Raw genomic sequence first — 14802 nt, 5'->3', positions numbered from 1 at the left:
TCCACAAGCCGGATATATTTTCAAAATCAAACGATCAAACAACAAGAAGTCTTCAGGCAGTTCAGTCAAGAGAGATAACATCCAGAGAGGCTCTTCTCCCTGGATGTTGTGTGGATGTTGTGGCATTAGTGATGGGGCAGTAATGCAGAGCGCCCCATCACTCCAGAGAAAGACATCTAGGATGACACGCTCTATGTGGATATCCATCATCTGTTCCACAATGTGACATATTTATTCCCAAATGCCTGATATTGACATCGCCCGATATGACCTGCTGATATCATACAAACCTAAACTGTAAGCCATTCAAACTCTATCATGTGCTGGTGATGTGGGCTCATGTATCTATGAGGCACTGCTTGTCTGACTGTAGCTCCACAGGGATTTCGCTCCTTATCTAATATGTTATGTGTTGTACGTGTGCCAGCTCTTCACAAGCCAAACCATTTATATACCTATTGCCGGTCTTGGCTCTAAAAACAACTCAAAGTGGACCGGTCGTCTCCTAGAGAAATACTGAGCCTGATTCAAAACCATTAAGAGACTCGAATGCTCTGCATGGTCAAGCCAAACTGCTAAAGTCAGTTCTCATTGTCACAATGAAAATCCTGTCACTTTGTTCTCAGCCTCATGTTGTCTGCCCCTTCTTGTCACAACCAGCATAATAAGCTGTTCACCTGGTTCTACATGCAAAACCGTTCTGATTGGTCAGAATTTTATAGGTGTGTTTATCCGCATAAACACACCTAAAAACATCCTCAGCTACTCATCTTCCAGAAGCCAGTTTTTCAGCCAGAGACTAGGAAGTGCGTACTGAGGTATCCCATGAGGAAGTACCTACTGTTGGACCAAAGCACTGAACTTCCCCTGCTTTAGTCAATCGCTGTGTGTACTATAGGGTGGTAAACCATACACATGATAAAGCACCTTGACATATGCTTCAGGGGGGAGGAGTCTCACAGGAGCTCGGTAGACCCATCTTGCAGACCTCAAGGGATGTTTCCCCAAACCATTTGACCGTCTGGTGACAGTTGACTTTGGTCCGAACTTCAGAGGGGTCTCTGAAAGACAAACCTCTATCCAATGTGTCCACTCATGCAGAGTAATCTGAATTTAAACTGCAGTCACAAAGCCACGGTTAATAAACAAGTCATCTTAATGATGTAAGCAATGGTTGGTTAGATATTTAGATTGTGTACTAAACCTCATTAAGGAAGGTCAGGTGCTAGAAAGTCCCAACTTTTGTGAATACTTTGATGCTCTAAACTGTCATCAACCACCCCAACAATCATCAGTCACCTTCAACCTTTTAATGCCGCCGTCCGCCACTTGGACAATTAAAATAATTGATGCCCACAAAGCTGCGACTGTGGCCTTCATAGCTTGTTACCAACACATCACCCACAACTTGTCAATATTATGTTGCAGTGCTGTGAAAAGGGATTTGACCTGAACTGTCCATGTTTTTTTTTGTCGCATGTTAATGGTCCTGATCATCAAAACGCATCTTATAAGACAAAGAAGTTATTATAATGAGTCATTCTTCGCTCTTTATATAAGTTGACCTGCTTCTGCAGAAGTGCAAGAGGAAATGTACCCTCCTGACTAGAAGCTTGGGGAATAAATGCTATTGATCTTTTGGTAATTCACTAAAATACACACACACATATGCACATGCACAGACACACGCATGCACATTTTGCATGCTGCTGGCAGATTTAAAATGGGTCAGGTTTGATAAGTTAATGAGAAATCTTATTTGTAGCACACACTGGAGTTTCATTGTTCTGCTTTATCAGTGTGCGATGATTTCACCCAAGCTCTTCAGCTAATTCTACTGATTTGTATTGCACAAGTACATTTTATAACCAGGTGCAACGGCAGTTTCATCAAGCAATCATTTATAATTCAGCACAATGAGGCCAGAAGGAGCCATTGATGCAATAAGCAAGCTAATTTCAATATCTCCCGAACACGCAGCACAGACCGAACAACAACTAAATTGTCAGTCTGACATTTATGGAAGAAAACCCTGTTGTGCTGAAGACTTTTCACTGATAAAGAGAAACAGTTTCAAGGAAAAGTCATCCTTCCGAATCGAAATCGACAATGTCCCAGGGATCCACTTAATGCACTTTGGCTGTGGTCACTAGTGGCAGACTGTCTTGTGACATATTAAGGATGACGGGTATGAATGTGACGTTAAAAAGAATCATAATGGGCTGAGTGTCTTCAAGAAAACAAAAAAAGTAGATGTCTGGTTTGATCTTAGCAGTTTCCAGATGCTGTTAGAAGACAGCTCTGTTAGCATACAATGGTCCTCCAAAGTCAACACACCCCTGTGTAGACTTTCATTTTCAAACCTCATCCTTGATCTATGTAGCTAGTCAGCTACCTATATATTTAGGTAGATGGATAGATACGATTTCAGAGGTTGCAGCAGTAGAAGGGAGTGTAACAGTACAAATAATGGTACTGAAAATACCCGGTACAACCCTGTTGGTGACAAACACAGCTTTGTCTTATACTTGCACACATAAACAATGTCTTTGTGTGGAACTAAGTAGGTAATGCAACATTCTGAAGTGCATCTTTGAAAAGCGACACCTCAGTGATGTGATACTTAAAGTAGTTCACTTTGTACTATGCTGAACTACTTACCTAAAATAACGTTGAACTGACTGTAAACATAACATGACTGATGCTTCCATAATAGTCCAAATTCAGCAATCTGTAGATTTAAATAATTGTTGCATAATTCAGACACTGGATAAATCCTTTTTTACTTTATTCTTCTTCAAGTCCAAACAAATCACCACTCATTCCTAAACATTTCACTGTTTTATTTTAGAATTACTCTTTTTATTCTAATTTTAAAAATATTTTGTTTACTGCTAACAGTAACAAAAATTATTTTTTTGTTGGAACCGCACTCTGATCATGTTGAACCATGACTTTAAAGCGGATTTCTCATGCAAAATCCACTATTTTAGCAATTTGACTTAATCTTTGTCATTTGGCTGTGACATATTTTAATACACCAGTTCGATTCTATGAAGTTTACCACAAATTGTCTTTATTGAAACAACCACCCTCCACTGCTGAGACAGAAGTGCTAAGCCAAACGGGGCAGCTGTTAATGTTAATTTAATATTTAGAAGCGTGGTCAACACAGACTTAACGGCTTCATTCGCTCTCTCTGCTGCCATCGCTAAAACTTCAGGCAGACTAACATTCTAAAACAAAGCAGAATATCAGCGTCATCATTTACAACTTTCCCTTCTGTTCACTGATTGGCTTGGTAGAAAATATCCTGGGAAAATCCAACTGAATAGAAAAAAAGCCCAAACAGAGCACTGGAGAGGGATGAGAATCAAGCAGAATTGTGTAGGACAGCAATGGACAAGGGCAGTAATCGTATCTCTGCTCCCAAGGTGAATGTTATACTTAACAAAACTTGATTTTTGTAGATCATTGCATCTTTGCTGTGTAGCTGTTCCTCTTGTCCTAGTAGATTAGGGGATTGTTGCTGAGGAGATCTTGGATAACTAGTAGAATATGGATGGATAGAGGAAAATATAATAACCAAGATACATATATGTCTACCTTTAAAATAATCTATGAAATCATGGATCTGATAAATGGTAATGTGTCCATGGATGTTCTCCTGATATCTGTAGTTGGTAATTAGATCACCTCAACTACATCCACCTGTCATGTCATCCATCACAGATCCACATAGATCATCAAGATGTTCCAATATTTAACATCTCTTTGCTCGTGTTTTGGCTGTTTCTTTGCAGATTTCAATTTCAGTTTACTTCAAGAGCAAACACTGATCCCACAGATGCTTCACAGCTCCTTGTTTAGCTTCGCAGAGTGTTTGAAACATTAAACCAGCTTGAACGCCTCAGCTAAACGATGCAAATGATTTACGGCTTTAAATCTAAAAGTATCCTTTTCGCAAAAAACGATGCCACTGACTGAGTCGCCCGACTGGAGGATACGTACAGCTGCTGTCTAACAGATGGTCTTTTTACGGCGCCTCTAATCGGTGAAGTTCCTCCGTAGATGTTATGCATCGTAAAAATGGATGCAGGCGTAATGTGTGGCTGCAGGCAGAGTGGAGGGAGGGGAGAAACTTGAGAGTGTGCAGACATTACGCTGCATATAGAATGCCGGTAAGCGCCGCACTGTTTACTTAATAGAATATAGACACTGCAAATGGCAGCCAGCCAGGAAGGACTTGATATAAGACATGAGGGACTGCAGCAGGACGGAGGGAAGTGAGCACACACACACACACGCTTACGACCTGGCAAGGCAGAGGAGCAGGAGAGAACGTAGCAAAGATGAAGAGTGGGAGAGGAAAGATTGATTGATACAGAGGAGGAATAAAAGAAAGAGAGATCCAGGTTTGACTGCAATGCTGTAAAATGTACAGGAGTGTTTTATAGCTCTAACTACAGCTGCATCAAACGCTGACGTAGCTCTACTGCCTCCCTGTGGTGGAACAGGAACAAGCAGGCTCATACAGCTTATAGTTTTCTGATAAAAATAAAGCATTGAGCTGTAGAACGCGGCACAGATGCATTCTGCAACACACACACACACGCACACACACACACCTGAGTCAGCATTTAGTCATTCAGCTCTGCAGACATTCATCTGGTTCAGGTGTGTTTCAAAAGGAACTGGACTTTCTGGTGTAGAAGATCTTTATTTGTTCACCAGGACATCTGATGGGTGGGTACAGAGGAGTGGTAAAGCTACTGTAGAGTAAAAACCGTAAGAGTAAATGTAGGCCAAAAAAGTCAGAAATTTTGAGATTATTCACAGACATTTTTGAGAAAAAAATCAAGGAGATTTCAGTTTGAAAAGCTGACATTTTACCAGAGAAAACTTAGAAAGTTTGAGAATAATCTCAGACATTTTTCTGAGACGTTTCAAGCCAAGTTTATGTTTTATGTTTTAGTTTTTTCTGGAAAATTAGCAACTTTTCAAACTCAGGAATGTTCCTGCTTTTGGCGTAAATTTACTCCTACTTTTTTTCTATCTCCAATCGCCCTAATATGCCATCATAGGCACGAGCTGTTCTCACTTGTAGTAAACTTGAAATGAAATTATCAAATATCATGTTTTCATTAATTCTAGAATACTCTTAAAAATTAGTGCTGCACAATATATTAACATTTTTTTCCTGTCGTATCACTACCACAAGCAATGTGCTTTTTTTGTCTTTTAACATCCCTGTTTTCACATTGTCCAAGCCATTATTATATATCACACCTAATGTGGTTTGGAGGGTTTTAATATTCCTAAGGAAATGTTTGGATTCCATCAACATGTTCTAACAAAGCAAAATATGATCAGCAGAGAAGTTAGAACAAGTGAAAATAGTCAACAATGTTAAATTTTTTGGAACAACATGTGCCAACATTTGATGATAAAAAAAAAAAGTTTAAATCAAAATCTGGTGTCCCAGAGTAGTACCTGAACGCACCATGGCAGCAGCACTGTTAGGAGAAACACTTCCAGTCACTTCCCTTCAGCGCTGCAGCAGAATTAGAAACATTCCTGAATTACAGACATTAGAGATAGATGGGAATCCTCACACTCTGCTCTCAGCCTCATTGTAAATAAAGTAAGTAAACTTTATTCATATAGCACCTTTCACAGACATGAAGTCACAAAGTGCTTTACAAAAAAAAGGAAACATAACACTAATAAAAAGAATCTAAAATGAGTTAACAAAAATTATCCGAAAGCTAGTCTGAAAAAAATAAGTTTGAGACTTTTTTTTGAAGGAGTCAGTTGAATCGGAACAGCGCATTCCTAGGGGGAGAACGTTCCAGAGCCTCGGGGCCACCACCTGAAATGCTCTATCACCACAGGTTTTAAAATAAGTTCTGGGTAACGTCTGATTAGAAGACTTCAGAGTCCTAGATGGACAGAGAGGCTTCAAAAGGTCCAATATATATTTGGGAGCATCACCATGAAGTGCCTTAAAAGTTAAAACCAAATTTTTAAAATGAGTCCCAAAATGTGCCGCTTGTTGCTGCTGTGTGGCAGAATGTTCCACTCTCTAGTTCCCCACACAAACATTTTGAATTCAATACATGTGTGCCAAACAGAAAAGGCCTGTATGGCTGTACTAATGTTTGGCTGCTGTATTGGGTAAACGATTGTGCACAGATTACGATCTGAATATGCATGTGACTGGATGATTGAGGAGTTTTTGCTACTGTTATTATTAGGGCTTTATTTAACCATGAAATTAAAAACTCTGGCTACTAAGAATCTCATTTAGTAGAGTGTCCCGGTCAAGACAGATTGCAAGTCAAATAGCACCAAATTACAAAGCATATCCAGCCATCCAGCCCATTTTCTCTAAGTGCTTTATCCTGTTCAGGCTTCCAATTAGCTGCTTCCTGTCCCAGGAGGTGGAGCACGCTGCACAGGTCATCAGTGCATCACAGGGACACGTCGAATGATCACCTCTACACAGAGACAAAGCACAGTTTTGAGGCTTTATCTGTCAGTAATGTAAAAATAATATTTCATGAAGACAGAACAGCTTTTACACTGCTATAAATTATTAAATGAAGATATAAAAACAGAGGTGGGCACACTTTTTCTCAACCCGCTATTTAATTTAATTTAAAGTTATTTTACAAATTTGACCTATGTTCAGGAACTGCAGGCTGACAGCGAATGACTAAGGATGAGTGTTATGACCCAGCTCAGCCAGGGGGAAGGAGAAGTAACATTAAAGAAACCTAGATGTTAAAGGTTTAACCGTTTGGTGTTTATTGTTTGGGGTTAACAAAATAAAAAGGTAAAAAAACAACTACAATCAAAAATACTAAATTCAAGAAAATCCACAAAACAATCAGAGCTGCAAACCAAAGAACTTAACCAAACAAAACTGGACCAACAACCTAAGGTTAAACAAAAAACAAGCAACCGGGACTATCAAAGGTAACAGAGACAGCAGTCAACAAACACCCAGCAAAGTGACAAGGTGTCTTGAACAAAGAATCAGTCGCTCCTTCTCCCAGGAAGTCTTGGGTTTACAAAGGGAGGCCTCATCAGGGATTGGTGGAGCTGACAATTGGTGAGCCAATCAGCTCTGCTGTAGGAGTCATGGAGTGGCACAGGAGGATGGGGGCTGCATCCAGTTCCCAGTGGAGTCAATTTGGTTAGAAAGCTGCAGATATACAAAAAAGGAAAAGGAAAAAAAAACATACAAGGCCACTGGCCGTAACAATGAGGATGATGGGTTGGCTTCGTTTCTTGAATCTTCTCAGGTGCCTTTGGGTTTGAGCTACAAATAAAATAAATCACAGTTAGTTTTTGACCGCTTGTAGTGAATCAATCAGTCGATCAAGTTTATTTGTATAGCATCTTTCAGCAACAACCCAAAGCTTACATCAAAGCTACAGTCATAGAACACACCACACAGTAAACAACCAGTAAACATTACATTTTGCTGAGTGCTGTCTTTACACATCAGATTGTTGATCGTTTCGTTGATTATGTTTCAAAAGCAACTCTAACCGGTGAGTCTTTAGTTCCAAAGTAATTCAGTGTTTCAGCAGTTTTGCCGTTTGTTCCAGATTTGTGGTGCATAGACGCTGGATGGTGCTTCTCCATCTTTGGTTCTGGTTCTGGGGATGCAGAGCAGAACCAAACTGGAACCAGAAGACCTGAGAGGTCTGGAAGGTTGATACAACAGCAGTTTTTTAATGTACTGTGGTGCTAAACCGTTCAGTGATTTATAAACTAACAGTATTTTATAGTCTATTCTCTGAGCTATAAGGAGCCAGTGTAGGACTGTTGAACTTTGTGCTCTAACTTCTTGGTTTTAGTCACAATGTCAGCAGCAGCGTTCTGCATCTGATCAATTTTTTTTTTAGGCAGACCTGTGAAGACGCTGTTGCAGTAATCAATGCGACTGAAGATGTACACATTAATGAGTTTCTCTAGATCTCACTCAGACATCAAACCTATAATCCTGAAGATGTTCTTCAGCTGATTGAAGGTCGACTTTAACTGTCTTTATATGGCTTTGAAGGTTCAGGTCAGAGTTCATCACTACTTCCAGGTTTCAGGCCTGATCTCTAGTTTGTAGCTGTAATATTGAAGCTGTGGGTGGGTCTATGTGGAGGCGGGCCAAGGGCCTGTCGTGGCGCGTTTCCCACGTCAAGCACGTCCAACGCATCAGACAAATAGGCCGGCAGTGGAAAACAAGGGCTACAATGATTTTGATCCATCTGAAGCGCCCTCAGTGCTTCTCCACACAGACTTTGAATGTAGACGCACGAAACATGTTTGGTGTGAACGCACCATAAGTAAGATTTGAACCAGATGAAAATTGGACCAGAGTCTTTAATAATTTATGTCATGGTCAACAGTGTCAAAACATGAATTTAGGCCAACAGAACCAGCACTGTGGTTCTTCCACAGCCTGTGTTTATGTGGCTGTCATTGAACACTTTGACTAGGACAGTCTCAGTACCAGACTGAAAGACGTCAAATGACGGTTGTCGTTAGGAAGCTGTGTAACTGTTTAAACAGCTTATTGATCATTTTGCTGATGAATGGGATGTTGCAGATCAGTAGCTGACTGATATCTGTGGCAGACCACAGCTTTTTAGCAAATAGTTTGATGTTTAAACTGATATTTAGCATTTTTGGTGTAAACTTTACTTTCAATTTAATTTTCAATTTAATTCAGTTCATTTATAAAGTAAAAACCCCACAAAATAATCACAGCACATCCCTGCTTTTTTAAATTTAGCTTCCAGCGCCCCATCATCCTCTGCCAAGAAACACTAAACTATTATTTTGTCATGATCTGGGTTTCTGTGTGTTTATTTTTGAGTTCTTCTGTGTTCAGTCCTGTTTTCCCTGTGTAGTCCTGTTTCCCTGTGAGTCTCTGTCCTGTCCTCCCCGTTGATGGCTCCCCAGGTGTGTCTCATTCCCTTAATTACCCCGTGTGTATTTAAACCCACCTGTTGTCTGTGTTCCTTGTCGGATCCTCGTCGTATGTGTCGTTTGTCTCACGTCTAGTGTTCGCCTCCAGTAGAACTGTTAAGTCCTGGAAAGCGTTAGCTCTCGTTTAAGTCCTGTTTACCAGTTGCTACCGGTATTTGGCTGTGTGCCTGTCTCTCTGCCGTGCTGCCTGTGTTGGACTGTTTGAGCATCTTCATCATTAAAATCTTCATCATCATCACTATAACCTGGGTCTCAGCGTCTCTCCTCACCACCAACAACCCCACCTCACGACAGTAGGATCCGACCAGATCGGTGAGGAACATCATCATGGACCCAGTAAACACCCCAGCAACTCCACCCGTTTACCCCTTCCTTAAATCAAAGGACATTTATAACATCCAGTTTGAGGAGGACTTCAGTACCCTGTCTAGCATGTTTCACACTGATCCGTTCATGCTGGAGTTAATTCAAGAAATGCATGAAGAATTCCTCATCAAGCAAGTATTCACCACACCGTTCAAGCCACCTCAACCAGTTCCAGTTTTCTCTCCAGCCGCCACCTCCGTCTGCCCGTCTCCAGCCGCCATCTCCGAGTCTGCTGCCGGAGCGCAGCCGCCCGAGCTCCCCGAGTCTGCTGCCGGAGCGCAGCCGCCCGAGCTCCCCGAGTCTGCTGCCGGAGCGCAGCCGCCCGAGCTCCCCGAGTCTGCTGCCGGAGCGCAGCCGCCCGAGCTCCCCGAGTCTGCTGCCGGAGCGCAGCCGCCCGAGCTCCCCGAGTCTGCTGCCGGAGCGCAGCCGCCAGAGCTCCCCGAGTCTGCTGCCGGAGCGCAGCCGCCAGAGCTCCCCGAGTCTGCTGCCGGAGCGCAGCCGCCAGAGCTCCCCGAGTCTGCTGCCGGAGCGCAGCCGCCAGAGCTCCCCGAGTCTGCTGCCGGAGCGCAGCCGCCAGAGCTCCCCGAGTCTGCTGCCGGAGCGCAGCCGCCAGAGCTCCCCGAGTCTGCTGCCGGAGCGCAGCCGCCAGAGCTCCCCGAGTCTGCTGCCGGAGCGCAGCCGCCAGAGCTCCCCGAGTCTGCTGCCGGAGCGCAGCCGCCAGAGCTCCCCGAGTCTGCTGCCGGAGCGCAGCCGCCAGAGCTCCCCGAGTCTGCTGCCGGAGCGCAGCCGCCAGAGCTCCCCGAGTCTGCTGCCGGAGCGCAGCCGCCAGAGCTCCCCGAGTCCGCTGCCGGAGCGCAGCTTCCAGTTCCCGAGTTTCCAGAGTCTGCTCCGCCCGAGTTTCCAGAGTCTGCTCCGCCCGAGTTTCCAGAGTCTGCTCCGCCCGAGTTTCCAGAGTCTGCTCCGCCCGAGTTTCCAGAGTCTGCTCCGCCCGAGTTTCCAGAGTCTGCTCCGCCCGAGTTTCCAGAGTCTGCTCCGCCCGAGTTTCCAGAGTCTGCTCCGCCCGAGTTTCCAGAGTCTGCTCCGCCCGAGTTTCCAGAGTCTGCTCCGCCCGAGATCCCAGCCGGCCTTCCTGCCGGCCCGGCGGACCCGCCTCCACGTCTCGGCTTTCTGCGCCGGAGACGCCGCCCGCCGTACCCGCCTCCGGGACTCCGGTTTCTGCGCCGGAGACGCCGCCCGCCGGACCCGCCTCCGGGACTCCGGTTTCTGCGCCGGAGACGCCGCCCGCCGGACCCGCCTCCGGGACTCCGGTTTCTGCGCCAGAGACGCCGCCCGCCGGACCCGCCTCCGGGACTCCGGTTTCTGCGCCGGAGACGCCGCCCGCCGGACCCGCCTCCGGGACTCCGGTTTCTGCGCCGGAGACGCCGCCCGCCGGACCCGCCTCTACGTCTCCGTTTCCTGCGCCGGCGGAAGAGACCGCCGGACCCGCCTCCTCGCCTCCTGCACCGGCGGAAGAGACCACTGGACCCGCGTCCTCGCTTCCTTGCTTCCTCGCCCACCCTGATGGGTAGTTTTGTTTTGTGTTGGACTGTTTTTGGTTCTGGACTCTAACCCGCCTCCCGTCGCCCCTCTGTCCCCCCTGTTGGGATGATTTTTGTTTTGTGGGACTGTTTTCTGGACTCTAGCCCTCCTGCCATCGCCCCTCCGCCCACCCTGTTGGGTCGTTTTTGGTTTTTTGGACTCTTCTGTTGGGCGTCTGGTAGCCGCCCCTTGAGGAGGGGGTACTGTCATGATCTGGGTTTATGTGTGTTTATTTTTGAGTTCTTCTGTGTTCAGTCCTGTTTTCCCTGTGTAGTCCTGTTTCCCTGTGAGTCTCTGTCCTGTCCTCCCCGTTGATGGCTCCCCAGGTGTGTCTCATTCCCTTAATTACCCCGTGTGTATTTAAACCCACCTGTTGTCTGTGTTCCTTGTCGGATCCTCGTCGTATGTGTCGTTTGTCTCACGTCTAGTGTTCGCCTCCAGTAGAACTGTTAAGTCCTGGAAAGCGTTAGCTCTCGTTTAAGTCCTGTTTACCAGTTGCTACCGGTATTTGGCTGTGTGCCTGTCTCTCTGCCGTGCTGCCTGTGTTGGACTGTTTGAGCATCTTCATCATTAAAATCTTCATCATCATCACTATAACCTGGGTCTCAGCGTCTCTCCTCACCACCAACAACCCCACCTCACGACATATTCATCACCTCTTGCAGCAGGTTTGCCAGTCTTAATTATTCTGAAGCCAGAAGGTCCAAAAGAGCCCACTGTTGTTTCCATCCAGCAGTGGGAGAACTGCAGACCACAGACAGATTTCAGGAGTCAGCTTTCCCCAACCAGGTCTTCTGCTCCGAACTCACCTGACAGAAAACCTTGGACCATAATCCGAACAGCGCCACGGGTCAGATCCCGTTCGATGTTTCCAGCAGCGGAACCGAAATGGAGAACAAACCCAAGTTCCTGAAGGCTGATGGCTGAATGAAGCAGAAATCAACAAAACCCAAAGTGTTTTATTGTGGCAGTAGCTCAGCGTTCACAGCTCAACGTGCATCCAGGCACAAAAATGGAACAATAGTTCATTCTTGATTTAATCATGATTTAATCTGCATATAAGATGGAGAAACTACAGAAACATGAAAACCTGAACTGACCCAGCTCATCGCCACGGATCAGGAACCGAACAGCTCCACCAGTCAGGTCCAGTTGGAAGAAACCCACAGCGGGACCAAGATGGAGAGGAACCCCATAGTCCAGGAGGTCTGGGCCTAAACAGGAACAAGTAAACAGCTCAAAGTAAATATAATATTGTGACAAACTAAAACTCAGCTAGATCAGAATTCACAGTTTAATGTTCAATAGGACACAGAAACGTCTGTTTATTATTTCACTTTGATTTGATGCTGCATTTATGTGAAATGTCAGTTATACTGGAGTAGGCAAAAAGCAAAATAAATAAATGACATGAATGCATTAGTAAATTACAAAATTATTAAACTGTACAGAAAAAACAAACACTTCTGTAAATTATGAGACAAAAATATAATTAAAACTGCCTGAAGTGGTTGGCTTCTATCCTTCTATGGAGGAATTTTTCTGCCATAATCCCAGAGCACACACTTTCAGTCTGAAAGCAGGATTTCATGTCTTTTATCAAAACTTTTAATACTTTTGCTTACATGTTTATATTGAAAGCAGGACTTGATGTCTTTCTTCTGAACGTTTGTACTCAAAACTTCTCACGCTCAGACTTAGTCTCTGCTCGACCACAAAACATTTTCTGCTTGCTTTTGGACCTGATTTTTTGGAAGGTAATAATTGCTACATTCCAGAAGTCTGAGCAGAGACTATGTCTGAGCAGAGACTATGTCTGAGCAGAGACTATGTCTGAGCAGAGAGTCTGAGCAGAGACTGTCTGAGCAGAGACTATGTCTGAGCAGAGAGTCTGAGCAGAGACTATGAGTGCAAGGAGAAGTTTTGACTACAAGTGTTACAAGTTTTGAGCAGAAAGACATGAAGTCCTGCTTTCAAAATGAAAATATGTGAAAAATTCCTCCACATTCTTCATCTGTAACCTCCGTAAGGGCTGTAGACTTGTCTTTAGCAGCTTTATCCAAACACTGATGCCTGCTCTATGCGTTGCTATGAAAACATGCAGTAATGTGTGCTTAAGCAGACAAAAGAGATGGAGCAAGGACAGAATCAGACTTATGTAATGATAGACAACAGGTTTATGCCAAAATCTTTCTTTTACGGTCGTGTTTTTATCTTGCCCAAAAGTGTTTTGCGCCAGTTTTCCTGAGAAGTTAACTCGAAGCTACACTGGGACAATGACTGACGGAGACCAGGCTGCCGAACCATCGGAGCCACCCGGTCCTCAGACCAACCAGCATCAAGCCAGACGGCTGATGTGTCTTGGAAAGATCGTTTATGTTTCCGAAGAACAAGATAACATTGACATAGAAAACTATTATACGCAGATAAGCTACATACAGAAGCTAAAAAATGCTGCACGGCTACCTATTCAGCGTCTTTTATAACAAAAGAAGACGCTACGAACTTCAAACTGAAAATCAAAGAAAGAAGCGCGAGGAAGCATACTAACCTCCAAAAATCCTGGAATAACTTAGGAACCAAATCATTGTAGTGTTTTACAGGAGCTTGGATAGTCGTTAGCAAAAGTCGTATTATGGACGTGATCACGTGGATGTAGTCGTCATTACGTAGATGTTGACTACGTGATCTGGGTCTCGTGCCAAACCCAAACCCAAACCTGAGGCTCAGGGACCAAACCGGGCCCACCATAGCTCTTTATGTGGCCCTCCAGGCTCCAGAAGGACACATGAATACAGGAAGTTGATTACTTAAATATTATTTTATCAGTCAAATCAAAGCAGTTTTTATCTAACAATCAATCTGTCATTTTCACGATTCAATGGCAATCCACACAAAATTACAATTATGCATTAATGCAAAAAAGAAAAATGCAGGGACATTTTTCTTTTTTGCATCAATGCATAATTGTGATTTTATTGCAGAATTTCTTGACTTTTACCCTTATGCCTCATGATGTCAAATCCATAACTTGACAATTATTGCAAGTAAAAAGTAAAATGTATAGAATGCAGAGACGGCTATTTAATGTTTAACATTTTTTGTTACTGGGTTTTATCAATATGTTGCACATTTTGCACTTTGGCACGACAGAATATTTAAGTATTGCGTAAAACTAACAAAGAGGTCAAAAGTTGAACTTTGGTACAACTGAATGGAACATTCTGCTTTTGTACAATTCTAATGAAAATGTTGCACTTGTTTCACTGGTGTTTCTTTTATGACGTCTATTTGACCTTTTACTGATTCAACCAATAATATTGTATTAATGATTAATGATAATATTGATTTAATCACTTGTTATGACTAAGTTTCTATTAGTCATAATAATAAAAGCCACAATAATAAAACCCATGAAGCCATGAGCAGGATTCATAGAAAGAGAAAACAATAAAAGTTGTCTTACCTTTCTAAATGTAAAGATGGTAAATCCAAATGTAATCCTCGTCTGAAGTTCAGTCTGTTAGATCAGATGTCAGCAGTGATTGGTGCAGAAGCTCTGCTCCTGATTTGTCCAACTGATTTGACAAATCAGTTGCGTCCTGATTTGTCCACCCTCCAATGGTGGGGGCTGGCCCCCAAGCATCCAAATTTGACGTTGACTACTTGATCAACGTCAAATCAAGTAGTCAACATTATGAGCAAGCACTGTAGTTCTTAATGTGGATTGCTACAATCAGACAATTTGATCATTCACCAGTACTGGGCTGATTCTGAGCCTCCAAATAATTTTAATAAACATTGCACATAACGTATAAGTTGATGTAAAAATAATGTTTGTTTTAGTCACATAAATGA

General features: G+C 43.7%; 1 long non-coding RNA gene across 2 annotated transcripts; it reads right to left on the bottom strand.

The window, feature by feature from the left end:
- Positions 1-6786: 6786 nt before the first annotated feature.
- On the bottom strand, positions 6787-14487 carry LOC148157522 (uncharacterized). 2 transcript variants are annotated; one of them, XR_015764519.1, is made up of 5 exons: positions 14411-14487; positions 12045-12158; positions 11754-11867; positions 11601-11688; positions 6787-7327 (listed from the first exon to the last, which is right to left on the bottom strand). It is a non-coding gene; the product is annotated as an uncharacterized LOC148157522 (long non-coding RNA). The 2 variants fall into 2 exon arrangements; XR_015764518.1 differs by lacking the exon at positions 6787-7327 and having other exon boundaries at positions 11173-11688.
- Between the last annotated feature and the right edge of the window lie 315 nt (positions 14488-14802).

This window comes from Poecilia mexicana, unplaced genomic scaffold (assembly GCF_051168715.1).
Source record: "Poecilia mexicana isolate PSO_F unplaced genomic scaffold, ASM5116871v1 scaffold_10, whole genome shotgun sequence".
Classification (NCBI taxonomy): domain Eukaryota; kingdom Metazoa; phylum Chordata; class Actinopteri; order Cyprinodontiformes; family Poeciliidae; genus Poecilia; species Poecilia mexicana.
The sequence above is the reverse complement of the archived record's forward strand: the minus strand, read 5'-3'. Positions and strand labels throughout refer to the sequence as shown.